Raw genomic sequence first — 14,723 nt, forward strand, 5'->3', positions numbered from 1 at the left:
AAATACTGGAATTTTGAGTGTTTTAAACAACATTCTAATCGTCGCTAGAGGCAATAGATATGAAACTATTTTCATTACTAATATTATCGTTAATTTTGTACCATTTGTACAATTTTCACCTGTCCCCCCTCCCATCCAATTACCATTCAACAAATAAACCTAAAATAAAACAACTAGAACATCAATTATTTAATAATATGTAATACACAACAAAATTTTAATAAATAAAAATGAGTCAATTCACTCAATTAAAAACAAAAGAGAGTTACATCATCCCCTTTCATAATTTTTTTTTTCTAAAGTCATCTTAATAAAAGTATTAACTTAAACAAACACAATTCTAAACATCCCTCAAGTAAGGTGTGAATGAAACCGTTTTTATAAAAAAAATAAAAAATTGACCAATAGCATTTAGATTCATCGGAAGCCTCTTGCAATTCCTTATCACAATTTCTTCATAAAAAATATTATCACTTCTCTTTTGATGTAAGATTATCTGCACATTAATATGTCATCCATTAGATCACCAAAAAAAAATGTGAAACCAAAAATATAATAGTTTCGTCACGTCAAAATTAAAATCCAGTGAACACAACTAAGAAAGCAAGAATTCAACTAAGGTAGGCCACCAGACATGATGCAGCACCACTACCAAGAGACATATAAATACACTTACACCCATTTGCCAATGTTGATATCCAATCGGCAAAATAAAAAAAGATGAAGGATTAAGGATTACATTATTTTTTTGTTTTGCCCATATACTCACTAGAATAGTGTCAGTTAAGTGCTCATTGACCGGTAGCAGTCTTACAAGCAAAAGCAAAGGTTACAAGTAGTTCAACGCTATAACATGCAGATCAAGGACAAGTCATGTGAAATAAAACAAAATGCAATATAGTAGAAAATTACACCTTCCGGTATAGGTTGATTTTGGAGTTCCACCATTCTCTCCTAAAAAGAAAACAACTAAATATAAATATCTCACAAAAATTACGATTTAGTTAACTTACGAAAACAAACTACTAGTGCTTAACCATTTAGAACATTTTCCAAACTTGAGACAGTACCAACACTACTTACTAATTAGCTAAAACGGGGGGGGGGGACGGGGGCAATTCAAGGACCTTAAAGCCAAGCATTTTAGATTTTTTTTTTAATCGGTAACATTTTAAGAACTTCTTTAAAGCTTCAGCATGCACTTAAACACAAACACACCACACATGAATGCCATTAAACGAGGCAGAGAGAATGCATCTGTCAAGCTAATTATTATTTACCATCTCACTTGACAAAAACAGAAAGAAAATTTAAAACCCAGTCTGTCACTTTGCTAACCTATAATTTTCATATAGCAATAGAAGCACTGTGCCCATAGTGTACATAAAGTTTCAGTGTAGTAGTACAACTCATGCTTAACTAACAAAGTACAAAACAGAACCGTACGATATACAAAACATCAAGTACCTTGGGATGTGCCTTTAAAACCTTGACCATCTCCAATGTTGTTGAATTTTGCTGCTTTACACGAAGATGCAATGTCTTCATTGTCTTGATGCCTCAGATGAACAGGTAGGCAGCATTCTGATACAAAAGGTGAACATACATCAAGTGCTTGCCCCATGAGATGTGAGTAGCAATCCATGCAAGCATAAAAAGCAACAATGACTGGGAAACATAAGCTATTAAAGACTACCCTAAAAAATCATCTATTATGAATCACACCTATTATATACTCTAGAATCTGGAGGCAAAAACATAACTTAATATCTGTGCTTTTTAACTAGCAGATTAGTCAAAACTAATTATATAACTCTGGTGTATGAACATCACCAAGTGTGTTTCCAGAATATGAAATAGCTTACCGGGTTCACAACACCACCCAAAACATGATGCAATTTACAGATTTTAGCAATCACTTCCATAGATCCACTAATGCAACCTCCAATAACCTAAAAACATAACAGTGAATTTGTTTAATAATCTATACTAAGGTTCTACAGTCCACAACAATAACTTTTTGGCAGAAGTACTCGTCTGTAAGGCTAAACCACTCACATCGTTATGTCCTCCAATGTACTTAGTTGCAGAGTTAAGAACAATATCTACTCCAAGAGAGAGAGCCTTCTAGTTCATAGGTGTAGCAAAGGTTCCATCAATACAGACCTGGGCTCCTTTACTGTGGCAAAGCTTTGACACCAACTCAATATCAACACAGCGGAGGTAAGGGTTGGTTGGAGATTCAATGAAGAAAAGAGATACCTAAGATAAAATATTGCCACCGGATAAGAATGATACTTTTTTACGCAAAGATAGAGAACATACATTCGGACACACAAGCCGACCACTTGCATTATTCTCGATCCGGTGCATATTGCAAGTCATCCACATCGCCAGGATCAATAATGGTGACCTGCAATTTAATGATAAGAAACATTCAGAACAATCAGCACAGGTATCTAGAAACTCCAAATACTTCATAGATTTGACTAAACCAATAAATTCTACATATCTACAAATCAGACTGAACCGATAAATTCAGTTAGTTCCAATCCTAAATCAGAGAACTTATGTAGGAGTGAGAGAATAACACTTGCCAGCTACTCCACGGTTAAGCTACATGAAAATATGCAATACAACTCACTGCATGTAAATATAGACAACTATGACAGAAAAATGAAACCAAACTGCATGAATTTGGCCAAAGTTCTAGATATAAAATAAGATTAACGACCCAAGGGGAAGAGGACCAACGTCTTATAAGCATCAATAACAAAAAGAGCATAACAATGGCCTTACTGTGGACAACATTGCTCTTAAAGGTTAGGGAATCATCATATTAAGAGCATAATAGATATTTGAACATTGCTCTTAAAGGTTAAGGGGTATGCTCTTAAACACACTATACCCTAAACACACTTATCTCCTCAGCATTGAGCAACAACATTATAGTCGTAGTCTCTATATACTTCCTAAGCCACACCAGCAAGCAACATAATACCGATTGTGTGAGCCTTAGATCAACAACCTGAAAATTTCCCACCAATGTTACATGTTGGCAATAGACTTTGTTATAATAATTAAGGTGATCAATCATATACCTTGCAATTTGTAGCCAAGAGGGCGAGGTGACGCCCTTAGTGTGCAAGTGATAAGCAAATTACAAGGCCTAAGCAAAAATGTCACTACCACACTAGATATAAAGATGAAAGTAGTCTTAATAAGCAACCAGAATCTGTCCCAAATTATACTAATCTAGCAGAAGTTAAAATTAAGAACTCCTCCATTCAAGTCCAAAATCGCTTATTGAAAATGTCTATACCTCAGACCAACCCCATTAGCTCGAGAAGCTCCATAAAGTGAACTAAGCTCTTCAGCAGAAACTTGGTTTCCATACTTGGAGACAAAGTTTAAGAATTAGCTAACATTATTAACTAGATAGCAAACGAGTAAGATGAATGGAAAGTAAAATATATTCTCACCTTACAACGTCACAACTATATATATACCTGAAACAAACTAAAACAGGATGAGACTAACCAAATTCTATTCCAAAAAAATAATAATAATAAAAAAAAAAAAAAAAAACCCCCTTAAAAAAGAACACATAAACTGCAAAGACACACCCAAACCAAACTTTAGCACCACAAATTAGCTAAAAGAATAAAAAAGGTAAATAAGCTACTAGAATTCTTGGATTGGGCGAATAAACCCAAATTCAAAGATAAAGGTAGAGTATATCAAACATAAACTTAACCATAGAGAAATCTCAACAAACAATCGAAACCGAATTCAATTAAATATAACCCTAACCAATTAATCAAAAATAAAACTATTAATTAAAACCAAAACTATTAGAAATTATAAATCTAAAATATTCTAGATTTAAGGGTGGGGAAAACTCACAAGTGAGCGAGACTAGCTAGAATGAGAGAATAACGAGGTGAGAGAGGAGAGAAAGAGACGTGTTTTCCAGTTGCTTTGAGTGACTTCATTGGAGTGACGGTGTTGTTTCCTTTCTTGGAGAGACGAAGGTGAGAGAGGAGAGACAGTGGTGGTTTGTTTCCTTAGCTTTTAGGTTTTTTTCTTTATTTTCTTTTTGATGCTTTTATGTGGCCGGATATACTATTTTTCCATTTTCTTTTTTTATTCAAATTATTTCGTTATACTGCCAAAACAAAAGGAGGGCGCCAGATACAAAAACCCAGGCGGCAAGATCTAAATTTTTTTTGATGAAATTTTGGTCCCAAAAGCCATAAGATTCGCGATGTTGTGTAAAAACCACACCAATGACGACGTTTTTAAATGTCGCCTTATGTCAAAAGATTTTGCCAATGCTCATTACGTCGCTTCTCAATTTTATTATTTTACAGAATTTGAATTATGACTTTTAGCAACATTAAAAACGTTGCCAAATATTGGTTTTAAACACCGTGACAAAAGTTTACTTGCAACGCTTGTAAACGTCACCAAATAGAATCATTAGCTACGTTTTTCCAGCATCGCTAAAACTTTTGTCGCTAAAGAACCAGTTTGTTGTAGTGATTTTGGTCCTTTATCGGAGTCTTATTTGGTTCTTGAGGTCTTTTTGGAGAAGCGATATTTGGTGGTATAGATGGTTTAGGAGAAAACTTGTCTACCGGTATCTTTGGTGTAGCGTTTTTCCTTGGTGTAGGTGTTTCACAAGAACGCTTGGACTCCGGTCTACCTTCTAATCGTTACGATGAGACCACTCCTCATGTACGTTCATGATGGGTATGTTCAAAACCAGATGGATCTCGCTTTAAAGAGTTGTCATCCCCATTTGGAAGCTTTTCTCTTGCAGCTACCTTTCAGCCGACCTTTGGTTTTTGCTTCCTCACGAGGCGGTTCTAGCCATATACTTTCTGATACAGCAAGCTCTATAAACTTCCTAACCATAACCATTTGCTCTTCTTTAGAAACCACTATAAACCTTTTGATAAACATATCTATCGAAGGTCTAAAATCTGGACTAACACCCACTGACACATTGGGAGAAGCAGACAAAGTTTTCCAAAAGGGGGTGATAGCACTCAAAAGGATGGACTACTTTTGCTCTTCAAATTCAATTATTTCGTGAGCACATGGCAATCCATGGCTAGTGCACAAATAACTCCAACACCTGATCTCTCCATCTTTAACATGTTTTACACAAGTATCTATTTCTTCAGATATCAAGGCCAAACATTTGTATGAGACAAGGCCTCTGAGTTCACAAAACAACAAAATCCGGTGGTGGTGCTGAGTTACAATCAAACTCTTCTCGAAGATAGCTCTAATCTCAGACATCTAGATCTCTAGAATCGGGTGGATCAAGTTAAACATACTAAAAAATCATGATTGTTTGAATTTACTAGAACACGTTTCACCTAATCATGAGACCTTTCGACTCTATTAGTCGTTGTACTCCTAAAGTGAATGTGTTGGTCAGTCCAACAACATATGAATCGATGTCTGTGAGGAAACTGTAAAGACTCAAATTCTCGTTAAGGGTATTTTTGTAAATTTCATATTAAATCTAGGGTCATTTATGTAAATTGGTCGTCAGGTTTATATTTGAAACGTATGTAACTTACTGAAACTTAACTCCGACTCATAAGTCACGTTAGGTAAGCGACCCATATGCGAAATTTTGACAAAATGCCGGTTAGCGGTTTTCTGCGTTCAAAGCTGGCACAAGTTAACAGCTTACACGCATGAGTGGGTCATCGTTATAGCCTGCGGTGAGATAGAATATAGGAGATTAAATTTAGCGGGATGGGCCGGAAAAATAATTACGACGTGACGTCAAACGAGTTAGTGGTTAGGAGTGTATTAGGACCTTAAGCCTAATTGGGATATATTGGGCTTGGGCCTTAATATATCGGCCCAAAAAAAACCAAAAATCGGCCCAAACCAAAATCTCACCCAATTTCTTCTTCTTCCCCAATTTCGCACCTCTTAAACCTAGGAGAGAGAAACCCCAAATCGCCCAAATCCAATCGATTCAAACCAAAAATTTAAACACCCAAACCTTAGAAACCGTGAATTCGAGTGTGGAGATGCAAAAACTTTTGGAATTTCATCGGATCGCAGAGAAAGGTGAGTGCGATTCGTCTCTATTAGATAATTATCTTTAAATTTCGATGGAATTGGATATAGTGATAAAAACTAAGTGAATTGGGGGGTGTATTGATATAATTAATTGTATTGGGGAGGTATTGATTGTAACTGATTGTATTGGGGGGTGTTGAAGGTTGGTAGTAGCAGTTTGGAAGAGCTTGAGTGGAGTGAAATAGAGGTGGAGCCGAAAACTAAGGAGGGATCTTGCTGACTCGGTAAGAATTATCTATATTCACTTTATTTTAAAGAAGTTATGTTAGTTTAAACTTGTTTAGGATTTGATTGAGTAATGCACGATTGATAAGGAACACGACAGTAATTATTGTTAGATTTAATATGAATCGAAGGGTGTGGAATTGGTTGTAGTTGAAATTTGGACTTGGATTGGGATTTTATTACAAATGGAAATTTGTGTGGGATGGGAGGAGAGTGAATATGAAGCATCTGAAGGGGTTAAGTTACTAATAAAATATATGTAAGAACTGGAAATGGCCTGTAGTCAGACTGCCTGGCAGCAGCCTGTCGGTGTTCTGTAACGGTTTGTGGTGGCCTATAGCAGTCTAGAACAAAACTTTTGGTAACTAGAAAGGTAGTACGTTAATAATTACATTAGTGGTTAATATAATCAACGAGTAATTATTTCTTTCGACTTATGTTGAAAGGAAATATTAGTTGTCTTCTTCGGGTTCTAATAGATTTATGATTGGGCTTATATGATTTTATAGGAGTTGGATTTGGTTAAGTGGACTTGATTCGGTTAAGTGGGCTTGAGGAGAACGGAGCTTGCTAAGGTAGAAACCTACATACCAATATATAGTCTGCTTATTTTCATGCATGATTTGAATCGTTTAAATTGTAAATAGATAGTTTGCGTATCAACCATGCATGTATATATAATAGTCATGTTTTGCACTGTATTTTCTCGCTATAAACTATATATATATATATATATATATATATATATATATATATAGATAGCTTTTGTGTGAAATGGTTTTTTTGAAAAGAAATCGGGGTAGCGGGGATTTATTTTCTTTGTTAAAAGAGCAAAACTGGTTTTGGGAAGGGTTTGCGTCTCTTGTCTCAGTAAGGAGACAGAGAGATGGATTTTGTATGCGGGTAAGGATTACCCGGGTGTTTGTAACTAGGTGGGAGGTTCTGGATTGTTCCCGGGGTGGTTGTTGTTATTTACGATGATTCGCCATTTGGGAATCATCGGTTATTTAATATGACTGGCCCGTTTGGGAGTCATAGGTTGCTTATACTTGATGGTGGGAAATCTAGGAACTCACACCTACAGAATCAACAATTTTAAAAGAAAAACTAAATATGTAACTAGAGTATTTGGAAACAATCGGTAATACGAGTATATATATAGATATTACTATGTTTATCACGAGGGGATTTAGAAAAGGAATTGTGAATTCCTATAAAGAAGGAACTGTTGTTGAAATTCTGGAGACGGCAGTTCGCTCTAGGATTCCAACTGTGGTGTACACCTTTCGAGGTGGTGGGCAACCTTTAAAGGGATGCATCACAGGATGTAGTCCGGGAATTCCTTTTCTACTTTTCTAGATAACCATGTTTGTACGTGTCACGCTGTATGGTGATTAGCTTGTGTGAGGTTACATGCTACCTCGATGAGGTTTAGACGCGAGGAGTGAGAGTTTAGTCCACTCCTGGATGTGTGTCAGGATCCTGAGCAGTCTGCAGTCGTCGAACGGTTAACCATTGTAAGTTAGGTGACAACCCGTATGGGGGTCGTGGTCACAGGGCCCACCTGAGCCCTAAAAGCTTTGGGGATTTTGTGTGTAATGCGAACACAAATAATGGCATTTCATCTCCTATTTGGTAAAATCATGAAAACAACGATGCATGGTTCACACTGGAAAGTACTAAACCGAGATTGCCTGTGACTGGGGCTGAGTACCAGTCGTACCCTCACCATTCTAATAGGATGCAGCGGCCACAATAGTTGTATGATGATTGTGAAAAACTATATTTTGTATATCAATGAAGCATGTCAAGATGATTTCTGCTAGTTAGTGATGTATATATATAGTCACGATATTTGAATACTTTTATGGAAACCCTGCATGTTTTAAATGTTTTCTATAAGTAACTATTTATTGGCTATGTGCGTTTCTACTGGGCATAGTTGTTTGCTCATCCTACTTAACATTTCAGTCGAGCCAGTTGCGGAGGAGGATTTTCCTAACCCTAGGGATGACGGTTATGGTGATTTGGGTGGATTTCCTTATGCTTGACGAGGACAGAGTCAAGTTCATACTTTTGGTTGTATAGAGAGAGACTAGTTTCTTTTGTTGTATATATAGAGAGCTAGGTCATTTTGATGTAATAATCATATTTGACAACAGTTCTCCTTATTTTGTAGTTATTGTCATATCCCTATAGTATTTAAAGTTAAGAGTAGTATATATGGTTGTTGGATATATATATATGGTTGGAAGAATGAATTATGAGATGTTCAGGGGTTATGATAGGTTTTATGACAGGTTTTAGGGTTTACGAATGTCGATTAAACAAAGGAAACTCTGCCGAAGTTTCGGTAGAATTGTGATGGTGTCGGCCTCGAGATTCACTCATCGTCCTCGGGATGCGTGCGATGGGGTCTCGGGGCATGACAGAAACCAAGTCTCCCACAAATAACTAACAAAATTAGAGTACTTCACCTGTTGAGATATATATAAGTTGTATTAATATATGGTTTAGTCCCACATTGAGTAGGTAGTAGTTTAAGTATGTGTTTCTCTTTATATAAGGAGAGTGAGTCCTTTTGTAATGGTATCCAAACATAATAATATTTATGCTTTACAGAATTCTACATATTATCGGCGCTTTAGGGTTCAGACCTAGGGCTTCACGTTTTCTGGTCACCGGTGGTCGGATTCAACGACCGGTGATCGGATTCTAACAACCGGTGACCGTTGATTATTAACCGTATCGGATTCCGGCAAAGACAAAAAACTATATTTTAGCGTTATTGTTTGAAGAAGCCTTACTGTTTAAAGAAATTTGTTGGCATCTCTCTGGGGTACTAGATAACTTGAATCAGTTAATGATCATTGATGCTCCCCTCTGTATTCTCGATATTGCATTAGTAGACAGATGCTCCCATTGTTGTTTGGTTGGTAAGCACTTTTGTAGATAGATGGTTCAGCTTTAAAGGGTTTTATTGACTCCCTTTTATGTCTTGTTAGGGTTTGACTCTCTTCTATGTCATGGTGTCGATTTCTATGGTGTTTACCGGCTTTGTTTTTCGCTCTTTTGTTGAGCAGCTTCTCGTATGCTATCTTTGATGGTTCAGTTTTTTAGGGTTTGATTCCCTTTTATGCCACAGTGGTGCCAAGTACTCAGGTGTTTCATTTGCTCTTACTGCCTCATCTTGTTGAGTTTTGGTATAAGGTACTTATGGATGACAGTTGTTATGTGCTAAAAAGTTGGCTTTTGGATGAAATTTCTTTCTAGTTGGTTTGGTTGTCTTTCCCCAAGTTATTCATGATTTGATTGGATACATCACCCCTGATGCTATGATTGGCATTTATTATTGGTCCTTGAATCTATCTCAGTCTTCGTTCTTTTTTAGCTACCTCTAGATGAGGAGCATTTTTTATTGGAGCTTCCATGGTATGTGTCTCGAGCCTTTTGGAAGCTACTGAGACCTACAAGTCCGAAGCCTGTGTTTTTGTTTGCTGATGTTGTTGTTGGTGCTTGTTTTAGGATGATGCTTGCGGCTGGAGCTTGGAGTTTTATATATTTTTATTGGAAGGGATAATTTATGTGATATCTCTGTTTATGCTCAAGGGGGGAGTGTTGTCTATTAAATATTGATTACTAATTGTACTTGCAAGCCTGAAATATACAGAGTCTATATATTTTGGCTTGAGGGAGAGTGTTGAGATATATATAAGTTATAGTATGTGGTTTAGTCCCACATTGAGTAGGTAGTAGTTTAAGTATGTGTTCTCTCCTTATATAAGGAGAGTGAGTCCTTTTGTAATGGTATCCAAACGTAATAATATTTTCGCTTTATAGAATTCTACATCAACATATAATATTTTTCCAAAGCATCTCATCTACGACGCTTGAAAATAACCTCTATTTTCGATTTTACTACAGTGTTCCACGAGAATTGGACCTTCTCTACAAGTTCTATGCTTGGAAAAATATCATAACATCTTGAAAGGACGCACGTAGCGATATGCTATCTACATAGATGCTTGTGTGCGTTAGGGAAAACTTTATCAGTGACACTCATCAGGGCCAAGTCCATATCAAACACAATCACGGATGGGCTTTTGTCACCAAGCAAGCCACTAAACTAATGCAGGGCCCACTCACAGTCAAATGTTTTTTCGGACTGAAGCAGCACCTGACACACGGTGAAAGACTTCCAAGTTAAAGTCACCCCAACAAATTGTACGAGAGGCCACCTATCCCTGTTAGTTTTGTAGGTGGCGTCTAACATGAAAACTGTGAGCCAACTTAGCACCTTCTGGATGGGCCCATAACAACCCCGTTATCTCATCGCTATTCTCATCCTCTCTCAACTCCTCTAAATAAATTTTTTTGTTAACATTTCACGCAATCTCTGCAATTGCGTGAGGCCATTCATATTATCCAACCTCTTCACCTTTTTTTCTTGCAGTATAGACTTAAGATATGCTAGATATATTTTCATGATACCTATTCTTGATGGAATCCAAAATTTGTTTAGGCTTTATTCCACATTCATCTCTGACAAGTACTCGAACTCTGGAATAATCAGACGAGTAGCAAATGCATGTCCTTCAAGGGTCTTCACCAATAGATGGTTATGAATACCATTTCTAAAGTCTATTTTCCAACTATCAACAGTGTCGCGTTGGAAAACACCTTTTAACATAAATGGATCGAATTGACATCTCAATTTTTTGCTTCCTGACTTTCTCTTATTAGCTGTTTTCTTTCACCTTCCTTCTTGTGTGACTGAAACACACCCGAACACTTGCAAGCCAAATTCAACCTTGCTACATGGTTTCCCTTAGCATGCTCCGACCTATCAATTACCACAACCACATTAACTTGTTTTCTTCTAGCGGTTGCCTAACCAATTGCCTCACTGCGTGTATGAAAGACCTAAGCACATGAAAAAAAATAACTATTAATACACTAATAAAATTTCATTTAGAAAATGAAAACAATGCCTACTCCATACCTCTTCCATAGTAAGTATTTTTGTTGTATCACTTAAAATCGGTTAAACATCATCCACATCATTTAAGTTTGTAGAGGATCGGTTTGATCTCTTTATCACGGCAAAGGATCCTACATATAGAATAAAACAAGAGTCTAAAACAATTTGTGTTTGAAATTTCATTGGTTGTACATCAGGGATTTCAAAGTGACCAAAAATACAATTTGAACTTCTCATTAAATTTAGTCCAAACGACCTAGGCTTGTTGCCCTAGAAAGTCCCCAAACGACCTAGAAATATCACCCAAGAGAGTTCCTAAACGACCCAGGCATGTCGCCCAATATAGTCCCCAAACGACCCAGGCATGTCGCCCAATAGAGTCCCCAAACGACCCAGTTATGTCAGCCAATAGAGTGCCCAAACGACCTATATATGTCGGCTAATAGAGTCTCCAAATGACCCGGTGGTGTAGTTTGGGCTCGGGTTCTAAATGTTATCGTTACCAAATTGTAGTTGCAATATGTTAAATGGAAGTTTGTAACATTAACAATTGTAATGCGATACGAGGGACCAATAAGAACCCCAATAACAAGGGTTAATTTGTCTAAACCCCCCACATTTGTAAACATCACAATTTGCCCCCCACACCGCTTGACTTCCATCCCAGTTCTGTTGGTATTTCACCTAATACCAAAATTACCTCTGAACCAAGGGTATAATGGGTATTTAACAATAGCTCTTTCTCAAGTGTAAATAGAAAAAAGACAAAATGTAATAACGGCTCTTTTTTAGGGATAATTTTGGAATACTAACAGAACCAGGATGGAAGTCAGACAGCGCGGGTGGAAATCATGATGTTTACAAATGTGGGGGGTTTATTATAAACTGGTGACAAATGTTGGGGGTTTGGACAAATTGACCCCAATAACAATTGTGTAGTTGCAATGGTTTACCTCATTATTTGGGTTTGGTTATTTTCGTCGTCGACGATTTCTTGACATTTCTTTTGTCCGACTAGTCACATATTCTACTTCTTCACCTTCAACATTTCTTGTCACTTCTTCACTTTACATTGCAACTTCTTTACCTTCAACATTTCTTACCACTTCTTCACTTTCCATTGCAACTTCTTCACATTCAACATTTCTTTTCATTTCTCTAATTTGTTAATGTTGTTGCGCCTCAAGCATTACCTAAAATGTTTCTTCTTCATCTTCATGTTTTGATTGGGTTTTGATTGAGTATGAAAAGAGTAAGGAATAAATGAGAAATTTGATGTAGTTGGCAATGTAAATGAGAAGTTTGAGTAAATGAGAAGCTTGAGTAAATGAGAAGTTTGAGGTTTCAATGTAAGGGTGAAGGGCCAAAAGAGTTCGCAATAGGTTAATTACCTTGATGAGTTGGGGGATGCCCACCACAAAATATATTTTTTTAAGAAAATGGCAAACTTGTAATATATATATATATTTTTGGGAGGTACCCAATGCAATTTCGTGAGGGCCCGATTAAATATTCATTTCTAGGCCTTCTATGTTTCACATAAAGAGTTATCTACCGAATTGGAACAATAATTCTACACTGACACAGAGAATTTGACACAGTTGACCGACACAGTGACGTGGCACTGCAACATCCATGTTGCAATATGAAAAACTACCACTACAGCATCAATGTTGCATCGAGAAATACTACTACAACATCAATGTTGCACAATGAAAACCAACATCATTGTTGCAACTTCAATATTTGCAGAATGACAAAATAATGTTGCACAATGAAAACCTTGCACCTTCAATATTGCGCAGAAATATATCTTCAAAATAAGAATGGAATGGATGATTTGCAACATCAATGTTGCACTTCAATATTGAATATATCTGCAACGTCAATGTTGCACCTAGAAATATCACTTCAACATCATTGTTGCACTATAAAAAATCAATGGAATGGATGATTTGCTATTAAGAAAATATGAGAATGACAAAATAAGAATGGAAAGATAATAATGAAAGAGAAAAAATGTTTTGAGTGAGAGAAAAGAGATTTTTGGCTCTTATTTTCACCACTGCAACATTGATATTGCAACATGCCACGTCACTATGTCTTGACTGTGTGTAGTATTAACTTCTTTAATAAACATCCACCCTCCGTCTATTTGCAACTTGACAAAACTAGCCCTAGTAAAATTGAGTCCAGTTTTGCTGTCTCAAAATTGTGTCTAGCACTTCAGCTATCCAGAAACCTAGTTAACCATCTATTTCCATCGACACGTGTCCTTAGATATATATTATAGCTATACCCTCTTAGCTCTATTTTTCAAGGCTTCACAGAGTCTCCAATTTTTTGTAAACTCTAATACTAATTACAAAAAAAACAATTCCAAATCCTTAGATATATATATTATAGTTATACCCCTCACCAATCTATTTTTTGGAACACTCAAAGAGACTCCAAGTTTTTTCCAAACTCTATTACTATTTACTAATTACGAAAAAGTATGATATAAATAAAGAACCAATCCCATCTAGAGTTTCACAAAGTCTCCAACTTTTCCTAAACAATATAGCTAATTCGGAAAAAAAAATATACAAAAAAACTAAATTGCTAAAAACAATAGTTTCAACCAAAAATGATTTTCCTAAAACCCTTACGCGACAAAGAATAGTTTCCACACTAATCTCAGGTGAAATTCAACATAACAAAGTTTCTTTCTAGAAAATGACAATTAAACTATGAAAAAACAAAGGAAAAAATAAATTGAGTTGCTTGAACATTTACTTTATGCATTTGTTAACCACACATGTGACTAAGAAAAAAAAAAGTAAACTAATCATAAAATAAGTAACAGTACAGGTGTACACCCAAAACAAATAAAATTGTATTGTATGTACTATATATATGGGCCTAACAAATAAAGTTGGATTAATTTGATGTGTCATCCACTGTAGGATTTAGACATTTAGTCATAGTTAAGGATTTCAAAAACTACAATTCCGACCACAATAATTATGACATATTCCAATTAAATTCCTAAATTTTATAATTTCCAATTTTAGCAGAATAACGAGATTCAATTAAAACGGACGTTGACTTAAATAAATTATATAACTATTTATTTAGTTAAAGTGGATGTTGGGATTAAATAAATTATATACCAAACCAAAATAAATTACATGTGGAAAATTAAATTATACAAAAAATAACATCACAAAATATATAATAGAAAATGAAAAAAAAAATAACGGCAAACCAATAATGACAAATATTATAAAATATATATAATACTGTATGAAACTAACATTAAAGAACAATTAACGGGAAACATAAAACTAGATGCAAATGCATCGAACTAATCTCAAATAATATTTAACGGAAAATTAAAAATTGGATACACATGCAAGCA

At 35.8% G+C, this 14,723-nt stretch overlaps 1 pseudogene across 1 annotated transcript; it reads right to left on the bottom strand.

The window, feature by feature from the left end:
- Window positions 1–217: 217 nt before the first annotated feature.
- On the bottom strand, window positions 218–2,391 carry LOC147480567 (cystathionine gamma-synthase 1, chloroplastic-like; annotated as a pseudogene). The gene is made up of 6 exons (XR_015205440.1): window positions 2,326–2,391; window positions 2,059–2,262; window positions 1,866–1,952; window positions 1,468–1,584; window positions 915–954; window positions 218–496 (listed from the first exon to the last, which is right to left on the bottom strand). The product of XR_015205440.1 is annotated as a cystathionine gamma-synthase 1, chloroplastic-like (transcript).
- Between the last annotated feature and the right edge of the window lie 12,332 nt (window positions 2,392–14,723).

Source organism: Coptis chinensis, chromosome 8, assembly GCF_015680905.1.
Source record: "Coptis chinensis isolate HL-2020 chromosome 8, ASM1568090v1, whole genome shotgun sequence".
Taxonomy (NCBI): domain Eukaryota; kingdom Viridiplantae; phylum Streptophyta; class Magnoliopsida; order Ranunculales; family Ranunculaceae; genus Coptis; species Coptis chinensis.